Raw genomic sequence first — 14,644 nt, 5'->3', positions numbered from 1 at the left:
TGGTTTAGTCCCTGGGAACTCTGGCTTATTGCTATTGCTCTTCTTATTGGGTTGCATGTACCTTCAGTTCCTCTAATACTTTCTCTAATCCCTACAATGGGGACCCCATTCTCAGTTCAATGGTTTGCTGCTAGCATTCTCCTCTGTATTTGACATGCTCTGGCTAAGCCTCTCGGGAAAGACCTGTAATAGGCTCCTGTCAACATTCACTTCTTAACTCAAAAATATGAAACACATCATGAATTTGTGTGTCATCCTTGTGGAGGGTCCATGATGTATCATTCCAATTTTAGTATATGTACTGCTGAGGCAAGCAAATGCCATACCATCTTATCATTCAATGTATGTTATTGTATATGAAAGATTTTTTAACAGAATCTGCATCTTGTAGGATATATCAGTTCTTGCCATTCATCCTGAAAGTCACTTACACAGGAAATTAATGACGGGTACTATTGTATACATATTGACTGAACTTTTGTCCTCAACTGTCAAGGCCCCACATTCTGGGTCTGGGCTCATTGTTTATCTTGATTATATTCTTTCATCCTTGCCAGCAGATGCTTAAAGTTTCCTGAAACCATCTTTCAGTTAATAAATCTTTACCTTCTCTATTCTTGGTGCAAACAGGGGTGTATTTTGGGGATTCTAGTGTAGGAGTAGACAGAGATATAGTACTATATGGTCCCATGATGGTGAAGTTTTTTCCAATGAATTATTTTGATCATAGAGATAGCTGTTGTATATACTCACATGGTCTACAAAGGCCCATACAAAATTTGCCAGAGGGATTAGGAAACTCTCACAACACATAGTGAATCATCAAAGATGAAAGTAAAATTATGATGTGATCTAGAATCTGTGATGTTGATAGGCTGGAAAATTTCAAGCAGCAGTGGTCAACATGTGGTCCATGTTCATTGTTAAGTAGTTGTACTTGAACATTAAGTAAGCCAAAGGTGAAAAATAGGATTAAGAAAAAAGAAGCAATGAGAAGAAAGAGAGCCTAAACTAACAGAGAAAAGGTACCCAAAAGCTGTCCTAACAAGAAGATCTGCACTAATTCCCGAGTTATCCGCTGTCAGGTTTAATCTTTTGTTTGATTTTTCAGAGATTTTCCCCCTATTTCTTTTGAATTATTGATGCAGAAACAAAAAAGCTTCATTAATAAGGGCATATACAGGTCTGACTTCTGCAGAAAGGTTATCTAGGGTTTTTCTTGTTTTGGAGGACCATTTCTGTCAAGAGCAGAGGCGTTGTTTTTACATCTTTAGTAGAGACTGTGGTCTTCTAGGTTATGGGATAGGAAAGGTAATTCTTAATATTAATTTTTGCAGCTGTGATCGTCCTTGACCAAAATAATTCTCTGAGATTATTCCAAAGTTGCCCACTTCTGACCAGTTTCTGCCTAGAGCTACAGACATTTTGTTTTTCTTATATTTCCTGCTAGGGACTAAACATAGAAATTTCTTCTTTAGAGAAGTTCAGATGGAGAAAAGAATCAGGGATGGGAAATCTTCTAAATCTCTTAAGTATGGCACCCTCTTGAGTTTTAGGGCTACATATAGGTCTTAGCCACACAGAAAGTAGTTGCCTTTCTCATTAAGTGTTACTCCACTGCTTGGTTTCTGAATCTAAATGAACTATAATCTGTTGTAATTTACTAGGATAGAAAAGTCCTACGGTCTGAGGAATAGAATCATTCCTCTCTGGTGTTTGCAGAAGTGATTAGAATAAAGGAGGGGCATTTCAGAAATATGCCCATGATCAGTTTCCATATCTATCCAAGCACTTTCATTGGTTTTTAACTTTCTCCTCCTACCATTCTTTTCACCTCAGGCAAATTCTGTTATTTCCTTTTTGAAATTTTGGACAAGACTTCAAACTGTATCCTTTGGTAACCTGCATTTTCTCATATAGACATGGCTTATCGGTCACTCACAAAACTCTCTCTGTCTCTGCCTTACAAGGACTGAAATTATACTGCAAAGCCACTATGCTTAGAATTTTTAATTAATTTCTTTCATAACTTTACTTTTTGTTATTTCAAAAAAGTATTTTAAATGCATATGGTTATTTTACCAAAAACCATGTTCTGTGTAACATGTGTAAACCTACTGGATTTAGAATCCAGAAGTGTTGGGAGTAATGCCCTTCAAATCCTCCATTATTGATATTATTATGATGGTTGGTTAAGTATGACTGGGTTAAATAAAAATCCCTGACCAGCTGCAGAACACTAATACAAATCTTATGGTCAAGATGAATAATGATATGATAAAGTTGTGACCTTGCTGAGAAATACATCTGACATCAAGATACCCAATGTGATGACCTGCAACCTTTCTGAAAAAACAACATCCTGCTGATCAATAGATATAACAAACCTGTGACCTTTCTAACATTTTGTCAACACCAGCCAATTCTCTGACCTCACGAATACTGTGTCCTTGGCCTGACTAAATGTTTCAAACTTTCCCCCTCCCTCCGTTACCCCCTTATGGTATAAATTCAGCCTTGGGAAAAAATAAAATTGTTGCCTTGATCGAACTCTTGTCTTGGCTTCCTTCTTCATGTCTCTTTTCCCCACATTCTCTTCCAGGTACCCTCAGTACCATTGTTGATCAATGGCGCCCAGCATGAGGCTGTTTGGAGGTCTCCTGGAGGAGAACATTGTCCCCCATGAGTAGACAGGCCTGTCTTCCTTGTTTGGTTGAGCCTTTGCTCCCCCTCGGAGCTTTTGCCCCCCTAGGAGGTTTTGCTCCCCCTCAGAGACTTTGCTCCCCACCTTGGAGCCTTTGCTCCCCTGCTTCTGGAAACCATGAACTGCCCGACCTTGGTTAAGAAGCTTAGTGTGTTTCTCCCCGGACGACACAGATCTTAGTGGTGAAAGATGAGACAAGCATTCTACAGTCACCTTTTGTGACAGGACTCAGGGAGTTACTCAGGACACGAAGAATATGGTTAAGAAAAAGATTTAAAGAAATTATTATACTTTGTAGGAAATATTTGTCCATAGTTACCCCAGGAGGGAACAATTGACACAAAAGATAGTGCAGAGTTAGTTACTGTTTTAAGGGCCAGCTAATCCTGTTGCTGAAGTCTGCCCTTTGTAATGAATAAAAGTTTCATGCTTTTTGGGTTCAAGGTTGCCTCTCCCTGCATTGCTGAGCAACCCCACATACGTGGATTGAAAACCTTATACACTCATGCTACTGCAGCAGTCACTTTGTCAATCTGTGCTCTGTGGGTGGTGCTCCTGGTGTAAGGCCACAATGGGTTCTTACAACATTTTGTTGCATCAGCTTGGAACTGGGCTCCCCCAGACCACAATTGGCCAAGAGATCAGAGGTAAGCTCGAGCAAATCTGTGTTCTGTGTTCTGTGTTAATTTCTGTTTTGTCTCTGTGTCATGTTGTCTCCTCATCATTTCATGTTGTCTTATCTTGTCTGTGTCTGCTGTCTGGAGTGTTCGAGGCCCTTCAGAGGGGTGCTTGAGTCCTCTACTGTAAAGGGGTTAGTGTCCCCTCAGTGAATGCTGTGGGTCCTGTGACGGGCTTACGGCTGTGACAGGAGGACATGTTAGTTGTCACAGGCCACAGGCCCTAAAGGATGCTCTAGGAGGAGAAAGGAATCTAGAGAAAACTCTAGAATCCCTTCGGGAGGTGGGATCAGACAGTCCACCTCATCCCAGAAGCAGCTAAGGTTAAGCTGATGTTTGGACCACATACTGAATGCATCAGGCATCTGTGGAAATTGCATATAGGATGCATTGTCTTCATCTTGTTTGTCTAGTATGATTTCTATGATATAGTCGAGAATCTTTTGGCTTTTGTTTCATTTTTGGACTTGGACTGACAACTGTGTTTGAAATCATGCACTGATGACTGTGTTTAAAATCATGGACTTAAGACTGTGTTTGAAATCATGGAACTGTTTGTGTTGTTTGCCAATGAGTTTTACTTGGTCCTCTTGGTGCTTAACTTGGGAATGATTTGCTTGAGAGAAATTATTTTCAACCTGGGAGTTTTGTCTTTCTCTCTTGAGCCTCCTCCCCAAGGAGAAATGCCTCTCCCTTTGCTTCCCTTGTCCAGTCTAGCTACTTTTAACAGTTCATAACACATGTGTATGGACTCCAGGTTAGCGAGTGATCGTGTCTGAAGCAGGCATTTACAAGAATCTGAAAGCTTTGCCTTGAATCCTGATGAAAGGATGTCCCTTTTGCTTAGACATTCACAGCTTCTAAGGAAGGGACAGCACAGAGTAGGGAAGTGTGGGGCTAAGGGTGGCAGGTGAGCAGGCCTACTAGCAAGCAAGTTGCAGGCTGCTCATGGGCAGTGGCACAGCTCAGGCCAAGCTGGCAAAAGAGGAGTCTCAAGGCAAAGGGGCTGCCGGCTGGGGCTAGCGCTTTGACAACAAAAGGATAGTAGAGAGTTAGTGGTTGTTTTAAAGATTATTATGAGCCCTGAAAGAAATTCCAACCACTATCTTCAGTAGCCAGACTTTCAACACTTGCTCACAGAAGGAGATCATTCATTAAGAGAAGTTCTTTGAGGGAGCCTGCCTTATCTGCTAGACCTATTCCAAGAGAGGAGTCAGTCTCCAACAATAAGTACATTCCCTGTTAGTCATCATTGACGTAGAGAGTGCCTCTGTTCCTATCCCTGAAGTAATTAGTTCCTGCCCCTGTGGTCAAAATACCCCAGGTTGAGGGGCAGGAGCCCCTAAAATAGTTTCAGAAACTCTGCAGCACACTGCGAGGAACTTTGATTTGCCAGACAGAACAGGCTTTTTTCTAGGATGATTACAGGAGAAAATCTTGGCACCAGCTCTTCAGCTTACTCCAACTGGAGGCTGTGGCCAAGGTCAGGATCAATGTTTTCTTTTCCATGGCCCTCCAACCCAGTGAGACAGCTTGATGAAGGGCAAATACTGAAGTCCTGGAAATTTAGAGGTACAGGGGAGGGCTGTAGTTCTATTAAAGGTCAGTATTCCAGTGTTAGCAACCTCTTTATTGGTTGTAAGAGGCAGGAAGCCCAAATCAGTTGTGATTCCTGCCTCAGGAATGTCAGCAGAAAGAGTCCTTATAACCAGTTATCTTTAACTATAGCATGCACTCTGATACCCAAGGCTTCAATCAGATCACACCCCCTGGGTGAGCCTCCTTCAATACTCAGAAGCTATCTTCTCCTGGTCTTTTGACACAAGGTCACCAGGCATGTCTGACAACCTGCACGACCCCCCCCCAAAGTGAACAAGCCATACAATACTTTTGTCAGTCTGTTGGCATCTAGCACCCAGGTCCTAACCATCTCTCCATCCTTTTGTAATTCTTACTGGAACCCTAGGGTCATTCAGAGGCTGAGTCTCTTGAAAGGCAGAGCCCCTAACCTGACACCTAATGGAGGTACTCCTTTAAGGGAAAGTCTAAGTCCAGAGAGACAGCCGATAACCTGTCCCTCTGCTTGCCTTTCTGTTTTATAGGCACAAGGCTTGTACTTATGTTTGCAATGGCCTGTTTGTCCCAAGAAAGCTTCCTCATTTAGCTGTGTGACTGAATGCTACTAGTCACCTGATCTGTTTGTTCCACCAGCTCTCAGCAGGCCAACCCCTAGCTTTCTTGCCTGGCCCCTTTCCTCTGTTCTTAAGAATTTTGTCACCAAATACACTGTTGTTTGACTTATAATATCATCTGCCCTGCTAATATACATGTCCCAGATTCCTGTTATGAAAGTTCTAATTCTAAAACAAGGGGATGGTACATCCCCGTAAATATTAAATTTACCTCCACGATTTGAAACCAGGATTGGACACGTGGATATAGTTGGGGCCATAGAATGTTTCAATCAGGTGCCAACACAGGGATTATATTTACCATAAAATTGTTAAAACAGTCTGTACATTCCTCCTCCTTGGCTCCTGGCACTCATCCCCAGAAGAAGCCCATGGAGACACTGAACACAGCACAGAGCACACAGGCAACTTCATCTACAGCCTGCACTCCACTGAGATGAGGTGCTTTCTTGAAGAACTGCACCACTTCGAGTCCATTGCCATTGCACAAGAAGAATTGAAAGCTCTACCACCCAGTCCAGGACAGATGAGATATGTATTCTTCCATAATGAGATACCTTTCATAGGGTTTGGATTTTTAGATAATGCAATTATGATTGTTGTAGGAACCCAAATTGAATTGGCTATTAAAATTATTTTGGGAATTTCAACAATGGCACTCAATATGTTATCTTTTCCTTCTATGTATCAACATATTATTAACTTTCAGTCATTGATGCTGTACTGTACTGACATGGGCTTTGCTTATTTCTTATATGACATGCACGGGATACCTATGCATGTCTTTATTTTTTATTATATGTTTATACTTCAATGCTGAGGTCTATCCAAATTATTTGAGATGTTTAATATCAGTTAAAATTGTAATTCTCTGCCTGGTGGCATCCCTTCTATGATAGTTCTTGGTAAACATTTACAATCATATAAATTCACTCAATTTTTAAATTTCCACATCTATCTAAAACAGAGCAGAGTTTTAAGTATATCTGACTATTTTAATTTTGAACCATACTGTCTTTAAGGGTCAGAGGTTAATCAGAAAGAACAATTGTCTGGTCCCTCTTTTACATAAACCATACATGCTAACAAATGTACTTCTTTCTGATTGTCTTTTGACTTTTAATTTCCCAACTTTGAGCAATCACACTGAATTCTGGTTTGTAAGAGAAAGGCAGTGTATGGATACTTCATGTGTGTTAGAATATGGTTAAAGAGACCATGAAAAAGGTCATAAAATGATTAGAAAAAAGAAAACAACAAAGAGAAAAAGCTGAGAACTGGTATCAAAATTGGTTTGCCACCTCCCCTTGGTTTTCCCCCCTGCTTCCCTCTCTGTTGGACCCCCTAATAGGCCTTCTTTTGATTATATCTTTTGGCCATTGGACATTTAATCATTTGACCAGCTTTATTAAACAACAGTTAGATAATATGGCAGCAAAACCTATTCAAGTATATTATCATAGGCTAACTATTGAGGATGCCTTTGATGAGGGTCAAGCTCACCTACACATCTCCTCCTAGCCCAGGCAAGGACAGTTTTGTCCTTCAGCCAAATGAGGCCAACATTTTTTTTCTGCCTGATGTCCTGATGCTTTTGCTGAAAAGTCAATGAATTGTCACCCCTGCGTGCTGAACTGGACAGTCAATGATGGGTAAGAGAGTGATATATAAACGAATAAAGGTCCTAAGACAGGAAGGCTGCCATTATCTGCTGCCTTATCCCATGACAGACCCTGGCCACAAGATTCTCTTGGCCATGTGACAAATATCACTCCAACCTAAGACAGAAGCAGTTCCTGAGGGGCTCATTCCAGGACAGCACAGACATTTGGTCACCTTTTCACTTGATTATAAGAAAGGGGGAGATGCTGGAAGCGATGTCTTGAAACCCTCCAATATTGATGCTATTATTATAGTTAGTTAAGTATGACAGGGTTCATGAAAAATCCCCAACCAACTGCAGAACACTAATAGAAATATGGTGGTCAAGAAGAATAATGATATGACCTTGTGACCTTGCTGAGAAATACATCTGACGTCAAGATACCCAATGTGATGACCTGCAACTTTTCTGAACAAACAACATCCTGCTGACCAATAGATATGACAAACCTGTGACCTTTCTAACATCCTATCAACATCAACCAATTCCACATGAATACTGTGTCCTTGGCCTGCTTAAATGTTTCATACTTCCCCTCTCCCTCTGTTACCCCCGTTACGGTATAAATTCAGCCTTAGGAAAAAATAAAATTGTTGCCTTGATCAGACTCTTATCTTGGCATCCTTCTTCGTGTCTCTTGTTCCCCATTCTCTTCTAGGTAACCTCAGCACCATTATTATTTTATTCCCTGTAACTAGAATTAGTTATCTAATTAGAATCAGCCACCTCATGGATTCTAAGACTTGAGTCATGGTCTTTGAAAGGAAAGCTGAATAATTTCTGCAGCCCCATTAATTTATTTTTTCTTTTAAGCTCGATAATGTATATGATGAACGTTAGGCCTTTTAATCTCCTATTACCGTGTCTGTTCATCGAGACCCACTCCAGCTCAATTTTCTTTCCAAGGAATTCTCATATCTTCAGCATGTTTGAGACATAAAATGCTGCTATCACATCAGGGATGTAGGATAGATTAGAGGGTTTGCTTATTTTCTGGTTCTTCCACAGAAATCTAAAGGAGGCACCAAAATGAATCCATGACAGACTCAACTATGTGCTTTCTTGTTGGGGACAGGACTGCTTGACTAGGCAAAGCCTGAGAAGGGCTTGATCTTTTTAAAGAGAGAACATGTCCCCGGAAGACTGTTGTCTCATTGTCTAAGGAGAATATCTTGCGGTTTAATGATTCACCTTATGTCCTTGTGTACTTCCCAGTACTCCCCCCGCCCTAAGCTTCAGTTCCTGTTCAATTCCTGCTTCAGAGCTTTAAATGCTGTATATTACTCTCAATAAACAGACCTTGACAAGGACACTGCTTGGTCTAGCTCCTCTTTCTCACCCGTTCCCCCTCAGGTATGGGTCCCCCCTCTACCCCCACAAATGACTGGATCCCCGCTGGCAGGGGCAAGTGCTTCTCTTGAGATTACAGCACGGTAAAGGGTTCCACATCTGTCTTTCTGACCAAGTCTAACCGCCACCTCTGCAGAAGCTATCTTGCTACATCTCTACCTCATGACTTCCCTCTCAGATGCAAGTTTTTGCATTAAAGGCTGAGGCTGCTTTGGCAAGTTCCAAATGCTATATGTTTTCCTTTTATTATATATGCTAACTATTAGAGGAAGCAGTTTTTGTTAACCTATAAGAAAGCAATTATAGAAATATGAAGAACTCTGCTGTGAACCAGTATTCTGGATGATTGGAATTTCTCAAACCTGGTTTCAGAGGATCCCTGTGTTGGAATCTGAAGTGGTAAAATTTCAAAACATTTTATTAATTTCTACTAAAAATTATTGAGAAAACTGTTATTGAATTTAAAGAAGGTAAGTAATTAATGACCACACATTTGAAAAGGCCTTCCTCAGTAGTTCTTAGAAAAAGTGACAGGTAACTTGAATATATTATGAGTTAGAAAGTTAGTTTAGTTATTAAGGTCATGCAACATTCTGGTAAAGGACATAATTTAGATCACAAGATCTACTTCAGGGAAATCACAACCACCTATAACTACAGATCAAGTGTATTTGTCATTAAGTACCTCTTTATGATTCAGAAGGCATCTAAATGTGCCTTTTACAAAAAGTACCCAGTAGGGATATGTATATGTGTAAATAAATAAATAAATAAATAAATAAATACATACATAAATACATAAATACATAAATACATAAATACATAAATAAATGTAAAGAAAATATTACTAGATGACTTGGAAATGAAATTCATATGTGTATATATACATATATTAAAGAAATTATTAAGGTAGACCAAATAAAATAAATCTTAAATAAAGTGCACAACTTGCTGAGGCTATTTTGTTGGTATATATAGGATTTGAGAGCTTACTGCTCTACATAGTACAACTGTATGGGAATTCATTCCTGAAAGATGCTAATTCTCCTCCTCTGAGTACTTATTACTTGTTTACAGTTCTGTTTCTAGGGATGGGACTCCATGTATTAACTTTCATTTTCTGAGACAGTTTTAATGTTCTTAAGCTAATGTAGAATTCTGAATTTTAAAGGTCAATGTCATGGTAAGCCCGGTCTCTCTCTCTCTCTCTCTCTCTATATATATATATATATATAATTTTAACTTATATACACAATCTTAGTTTTAACACAACATGTTAGTTTCTGCTTTTGAATGGAATATGCTATATTTCAATTTATATATCAATATTATTTGATTAAAAGTTACCACTTTTCATCTTTTTCTAACTTTTTATACTCAACAGTTTAATTTGGAGCATCTGTCAAATTTAGAAAGCTAGAAACAGTCTATGGGAATTGGAAGGTCAGAGGTCTTATGGGGTGAGAGTATTAATAGAATACATGTGCTATGAAAGTAGGGGATAAAGTCTAAGCACAGAAAGGAATGATGATATATAAGGATGTGTCAGGTTTGAATAATCAAAAAAATAAATAAAAATCTATCATTTTCAGATCTTACTACATTGCACACTAATTTAAAAGTGTAGTAGTGGCTATTTAGAAGGCTGAGTGGTTAAAGTCTCATAGTGCTCTCATAGCAGATGAAAGTTTGGTTTCCACCACCCATGTGTGTGACACAAAACTGCCTGTAAGTCCAGGATCAAGGAATCTGATGCCTTAGGCTCAGAGGGCACTTGAATCCATGTGCTTAACTACATACACGGACAAGGACATTAAAATCAAATCAAATATTTAAAAGGTATATTTATGAGAAAGAAGTCTTTAGTGACATGTACCATACATGGAAGACAATGTTTCACCCATAAGATATGGGATGATAACTGAAAACTCAATGCCAAATGTGAGATATTTTCCTATGACTCAAGGATGCCAGAGGGGATCCTAAAACATAAAGAATATCTCCACTGCTCTTGGTTGTCTCCCTGAACCAAAGAATAAGACACTATATCTGAAGACAAATTTCATTGTGGCTGTAGCATATGGAGAAAGCATGTTGGAAATGACCTAGAAAAATTCCTTCCTGCTGGGCACTTTTCATTGTCTTAGAACATGATGTGCAGTCTACTGTGGGAGAAAAGTTATCAGTAGTTTTACCCAGCAAGGTATATTGAACGCTGTAATGCCTATTTGCCAGGCAGGATTTGTATACTGTTGCAATCATTGCAAAAATGTTCTGGGAACAAAAATCTCCATTTATAGTAGCTTTGAACCTTGTACCACAAAAGTAAAAGATTTCATGGCTGGAAATGTAAACTTGGTAAAAAAAAAAATATTGGCTGAGAAGCTGTTAGAGCCGAAGGTTTGGGAGTATCTAACTGCAGTTTGATTTTTTAAGGACATGCTGTCAAACTGTTTTTTAAATATTTATGTTTGTACATGTACATTAGTGTTCTCCACTTTGGATATAAAAACTTCTATGTGCAGTGGGCATCAATACATGCAATGTCTCATAACTGGTCCAAATGCTCAGATTGAATGTTCAATGCTCATCCATAAGTAAGGTATCTATAAATCCCTTGTATGGTTCAGGAAAACCAGAGAGAGAGAGATAAAATGAAAGAAGTGAAATGGGTGCTGGAGGCTGCTGTCTTCTGAACATGACAAGGACAAGGAGATCATGACTCAGTGAAGGTACATTGAACTTAGATAATGACTTGTTTGAGGTTCCCAGGTTAAGTGTGTGGGAAACTGGGGTAGGTAAGATCAAGAGAGATGGTACACAGATATAAGAATAAGTTAATAATATTTATAAAAAAAGTAAAATCCACCACCTTTACAACACTTTGCCATTTTCTGTAGAATAATATAGATACTTTTAGTGTCTTATTTAGTATCAGGTATAAAGGTTTTGTGATTCTATTTCATTTCCAGTACTGTGTAAACTAAATATACCCATTTAACAAATTATATTTCAGTATACTTGGGGTTTCCTATATGAAATTTTAAACTATTACAAATTTCCTTTAATTATTACATGATTCATAGGGAATAAATGCTTATGAAGCAAACTTGTTGACTCCTCCCCTCTATTATTTCTGCAACTGACATGTGTTTAACTTTTTGTGCAACAAATCTCTTATTAAGTCCTCACTACATTTGTAAAAGAATTTATCAGCTGGGGCAAATAAATATGAGGGAAATAGTGTTTTATACATTCATTATCATTTTATCATCATACTTCGTTCTCTCCATTTATGTTTTAGGTTCAATTAAGATCTGGTGTTACATTACATGTATCCTATATTTTGAATTTCTTTAACATTTTTATAGTACTCAAAAACACTGAATTTATAATCTCATTTTCTGATTCTTTAGTAAAATTTTAATTTGCCTAAACTATATTTACTAGCTTTCAATTTTAGTCCTTGAAGGTATGTGGTGTGGTGTTGTATGTGTGTGCGTGCATGCGGACATATGTGCAAGGTGTGTGTGTGTGTGTGTGTGTGTGTGTGTGTGTGATGCTGTTTTTTTATATCAGCACTTGAAACCTGTCATTTCAATATCTTTTGCACAGCATAGTTCCTAATGAATGTTAAATAAACAGTACAGTGCCCTAATTTTTATTCTGAGTTATTTTTCAGAAGGTCAAAAATTTTATAGTTTTCATTATTTATGTTAATTGGGATTTGAAGATGTAATGGAAGTCATATCTTTAAATTTATATATATATATACACATATATATATGCACATTCATCTACATCAACATAATCATATATATTTAAAGTGTTTGGCATTGTTCAAAGCTCTTAAAAGCAAAGTGATTTATTCTTAAGCTATAACAAGTAAGAAGATGCTGTGGGACTCAAATTTTGTTCTAACAGTTGTGTACTATAATGTCTCTGGCTCAAATTTAGCACAAGGCAGCACACCCAGATTATAAACGCAATTGTCAATCTGGCGAGATATCCCCTTATACCTGAAGATTTCAGAAACAAGATCCAAAATTCTGTTGTGATTTTTTTTATTTCAAAGTATATGCAAGTTGATTTCGTGACAAATTTCAGAAGGGAAAGGCTAATGAATATTTTTTAGAGACCAGGAATCAAGGAATAATACCACACACCTACAATAAGTGAGCAGAAAAAGGAGGTGGAAACTACAGTCTACTTGATAGTTTATTAGACAGTGATCCTTGGGTGGAGAATATCTGGATTTGAGATTACCACGAGTGGCAAAATCAGCAAGATATTCTTTAAAAATAGAAAAGTCAAATTCAGAGGTATAGGTATTGTACTAGGAATGATGTGTTGTTCTGGTACAAGGAAAAGACAATTAACTTGACAAGAATAATCATAAGATTTAATAAAGCATCTAGATGTGGAAGAGAAGTTTGAGAGGGAGAGGAGAGAGAGGGAACCAGAGACTGGTAAAGAAGGAGAGGCAGAGAGAAAGGGAGTGGGACAGGGTGAGGAGGGAGGAAGGGAGGGGGGAGGGAGAATATGAATGAGTCATCCCCTGAGAGTAAATGCTCATTCCCTGAGAGGATTTGATCTTTCTTTAGCATTAAAGGAAAAGTCACTGTTCTTATCTAGATTGTCCTTCATGTGATATTGGTGGTTTACTAGACATTAGTAGCTCAGCACTTTCTTCTGTATTATATTTTATAACATCATTCATCTTTCCCTGAGGTTGACCATTTTTGGTAAAACAGCTGTGGCCATGATGAGGAGTTAGACAATAGGTGTTCATAGAATATGTTAGAAATCACAATATCAGTCCCCAAGTATTCAGGATCTGTTATTAGAAGTCCAGAAGTCCTCCATAGTCATTAACTGATGCTGGTAGCAATGATTGATATCCACAGGACAACACAATAAAGAGGTTAAATAACTTGTTTGACGGAGTCCAGCTCAGGGCTCAGTGTGGCTCAGGGCCAAATGAGGAAGTGTTCAGTCAGTGAGAGAAGAAAACTGACATGATATGGGGGCGAATCATCATATTTGGGAGTTTACATAAAAAATCTAAACATTTGTATTCTATATTTGCACAATTAGCCATAGGTAATATTGAATGCAACTTAATGGTTTCATGATGAACATTATCTTTCCACATACTGCTTTTAACCTATGTTAGTCCTAGTTTGCAACATGCAAAATGTAGGAGGCAATCAACTTTATTATAGTGTTTTTCTTTAAAGGAAAACCAATAAGTTGAGAAGGATCCAAATTCCCATTGTTCTCTAAGGTTCAACAAACCTGAAAAGTGCCCCTTTGCCCTTCCTCCTACATGTTCTGAGTCTCTGTGGTCACATATACTGAACACTGAGTCCTGAGAAACAAAACCACAAGGAAAATTTTCAATGCTTACGTGTCATTTTGCAGTGTTTGTACCACATAGCAGAATAAGCATTAGGCTGCTATCTAATTACCTTCCCATGCACTTTACTCTTACAATATGGGCCTTGCTCTTACATACACTCCCCTTAGGGAATGTACTGATACTTTATTTTTTTCCAATATGCCATACCATCTTATTTTATTGGATATTTTTTATTTACATTTCAAAACTTATTCCCTTTTCTGGTTTCCCAGTCATAAGGTCCCTATCCCATCCTCCTTTGTTTCTTCTATAAGGGTTTTCCCCCCTCCCACTCCCACCCTGACATTCCCCTACATTGTGGGGTCCAGTTGTGGCAGAACCAAGGGCTTCCCCTTCCACTGGTGCCCAACAAGGCCATCCTCTGCTAAATGTGCATCTGGAACCATGAGTCTGCCCATGCATAGTCTTTGGGTAGTAGTTTAGTCCCTGGGAGCTCTGGTTTATTGGTATTGTTATTTTTATTGGGTTGTATGCCCCTTCAGTTCCTTCAGTACTTTCTCTAATCCCTCCAATGGGGACCCCATACTCAGTTCAACGGTTTGCTGCTATCATTCGTCTCTGTATTTGACATGCTCTGGCTAAACCTCTCAGAAAAGAGCTGTAACAAGCTACTGTCAGCATGCACTTTCTAACTTC

The 14,644-nt window shown here is 38.7% G+C and overlaps 1 pseudogene; it reads right to left on the bottom strand.

The window, feature by feature from the left end:
* Positions 1-220: 220 nt before the first annotated feature.
* LOC116884125 lies at positions 221-317 on the bottom strand (annotated as a pseudogene).
* Positions 318-14,644: the final 14,327 nt, after the last annotated feature.

The sequence above is a fragment of the Rattus rattus genome, chromosome 14 (assembly GCF_011064425.1).
Source record: "Rattus rattus isolate New Zealand chromosome 14, Rrattus_CSIRO_v1, whole genome shotgun sequence".
Classification (NCBI taxonomy): domain Eukaryota; kingdom Metazoa; phylum Chordata; class Mammalia; order Rodentia; family Muridae; genus Rattus; species Rattus rattus.
The sequence above is the reverse complement of the archived record's forward strand: the minus strand, read 5'-3'. Positions and strand labels throughout refer to the sequence as shown.